The sequence below is a fragment of the Mus caroli genome, chromosome 15 (genome assembly GCF_900094665.2).
Source record: "Mus caroli chromosome 15, CAROLI_EIJ_v1.1, whole genome shotgun sequence".
Taxonomy (NCBI): domain Eukaryota; kingdom Metazoa; phylum Chordata; class Mammalia; order Rodentia; family Muridae; genus Mus; species Mus caroli.
The window spans coordinates 94,418,411-94,420,889 of NC_034584.1; the positions used below are offsets into that span (position 1 = coordinate 94,418,411).

Here is a 2,479-nt window from a genome sequence, read left to right on the forward strand (position 1 = left end):
AAAAAAAAAAAAAAAGAAAAAGAAAAAGAAGGCATTGGCTTCAAGGACTCAGATTATGATCCACTGCACTCTTGTCACCCAGGCTCACCCTAGACACCTGGGCTCAAGCAACCTTGCCTCAACCTCCTGAGTAGCTGAGCTGTAGTGGTGACACACTCCTTTAGTCTCAGCACTTAGGGGGTTGGGGTGGGGGTGGGGGATGGGGGATGGGGCGATGATGAGCAGAAGCAGGAAGATCTCTGTGAGCAGGAACTCAGCCTGGTCTAAACAGTGAGTTCCATCTAGTCCAGCCTGGTCTACACAGTGAGTTCTAGGCCAGTCTGGGCTATGAAGAGAGAACCTGTCTCAAAGCACAAAGATGGAATAAAAAAATCAAACCAAAACCTCACCCAAGTTGTATTTTGTTTCCTTTGGTCTTGGCTTTTGCATTGAGACAGAGTCTCTTATAGTCCAGGCTGGCTTCAAACTCAACACGTAGCCAAGGATGACCTTGAACCTTGGGTTCTCCTGCTTCCATCTCTTAAGTGCTGGCATTACAGACACGGGCCACCATGCCCAATTTATCCAGTGCTGGAGACTGGAACCAGAGCCTTATGCACACAGCTAGGCAAGACCAGAAGCTAAACTCACACCCAGGGTTGTCCGTCCAAAGCCACGACACATCTTATGTTCAGTTGGTCCCTAAAGCTCTTGCACCTTCTCATTTGCTCCCCGCCCCGCCCTGGAATGTTTACGTGGCGATGTGGCCAAGGTTCTGCAGCTACATTAGTGGCAGAGCTGAGTCAGCCACCTGTAGCCTTCATTATATACACCACAGCCTTCCCTACGAACAGCTGAGGACAGGGCCCCTCCCAAACCCGACTTCTGTTCTAAGCAGTGCAAACAGGACTCAGCCTGTGGTTAGATCTCGGGTCTGGGTTTCTCCCAGTTGAACGTGGATGAAGACAGTTCTGATCTCAGAGGGCACCTGACACCCAGGGGGCCTCCCTTTCGCTGGGCTCTTCTGTGTGCTGGAGGCAGTGCCAGCTGTGGGTAGTAATTACTCAGTATCCAGTCTCTTTCAGAGTTTCGATTGCTGTGGGGTCCTGGTATCCCCACCTCTGGGTTCTTTAAAGCACAGGGCATCGGTGAGGACACGGAGCAGAGGTACGCCTGCGATGATGCAGGCTACCCTTGGACAATCTGAATGAAGAGTATTTCAAAACCTTGATCTAGTCATCATATGAATTTGCCTATCTCATCCTTCTTAGCTTTTCTCTGCCAAGCAGGGAAACAGCTGTCCTGTCAGGAGAGCCCGGCCTATGTAATACACACACACACCTGTGGTGAAGCGAAGGTAGCCCTGGAGGCTCTTTGGTGTGTCTGTCATTAACCTCAGCCATTGTAGGGATGAGCTCAGAGTACAACCTTACAGCTCTCCCTGGGACCAGCTCAAGACCCGGGTTCCTTTTTGTGCTTTGAGACAAGCAATCGCCAGCAGTGTCCACAAAAGCAAGCGAGCCCTCTCTGCAGTGGTCTAGAGTCTCTAGATGACTGGCTTTTGAGCAAGTAGCAAGTAGCAGGAGGATTCTCCTTTCTGTCATCACGAGGGAGGGAGAATCAGGAAGTTGGTGGTGACAGTCACAGTCATACACTCTACACAATACCACAGAACTCCGTCCCCCACTCCTCCAAAGCGCTAAGCATCCAAGGGGAGATCAATCAGGAAAGGACTCTGAGCCCCCCCCCCCGCCCCCCATGAGGCTTCTCCTGGTTTGTCCCTTCTGTTCAGGGGTGATATGGCAGGAAGGAGTCCCAAAGCTTGAGCACACGAAGTGGTCAAATCGGGGGAGGCGCACAGTAGGCACCGGGGCGAGAGCGAGGAGAAGAGGGATTCCGGGACTCCCAGTTCGCCCCTCAGCTTCTCAACCGCAGAGGTGAAGGGGTCCCACCGCGAGAGACGCTAGATGGCACCGCGCGGGGCGCAGAGCGAAGGCGTGGGGGATGAGTCTGGCTCAGCCCCTTCATCTCACTGCGGAGGGTGGGGGAGGGGGCTGCGGGGAGGGAGTCCCGGAGGAGCACCGGGCTGCCAGGTCCGAGGGCACTATGGGGTCGCGCCCCGTTGCTGCTTACCTACCGCGCCGAGGCAAAGCCGCTGCCGCTGCCGCTGCCGCCGAGCTGCTCGTGGGTTTCCCGACGGGGCGACTGGGAGGGCGGGTCCTGTCGAGGATGACGCCCCGCCCCGCTCGGGCAGGTGCTGTGACTCCGCTCCCGCCCTGGCATGCGAGGCCGCTCATGTTGGGTCCAGGGTCCGAGGCCAGACTGCATCGCGGGCAGCTTCACCCCAGGGCACCGCCACCCCATGTCACCGTCACCCAAGGCCACCCGCATCCCAGGCCATCGCCACTCCAAGCCACCTGCTCCGCAAGGCGAGAGCAGCAAGCCACGCTGTGCAACGTGCTGGCTCGGTGGCGGAGGGGCTGTGGACCTTAGAGCCGGA

At 56.4% G+C, this 2,479-nt stretch overlaps 1 protein-coding gene across 2 annotated transcripts in view; it reads right to left on the bottom strand.

Moving 5' to 3' along the window:
• Galnt6 (polypeptide N-acetylgalactosaminyltransferase 6) overlaps nucleotides 1-2,185 on the bottom strand; it is a 41,679-nt gene extending 39,494 nt beyond the window's left edge. Inside the window, exon 1 of one of the 2 annotated variants that reach the window (XM_021183362.1) lies at nucleotides 2,117-2,185. The gene's annotated coding sequence lies outside the window, so the exon portion shown is untranslated. Of the gene's footprint in view, nucleotides 1-2,112 lie in introns of both variants that reach the window. The other variant, XM_021183361.1, reaches the window with a different exon arrangement.
• Nucleotides 2,186-2,479: the final 294 nt, after the last annotated feature.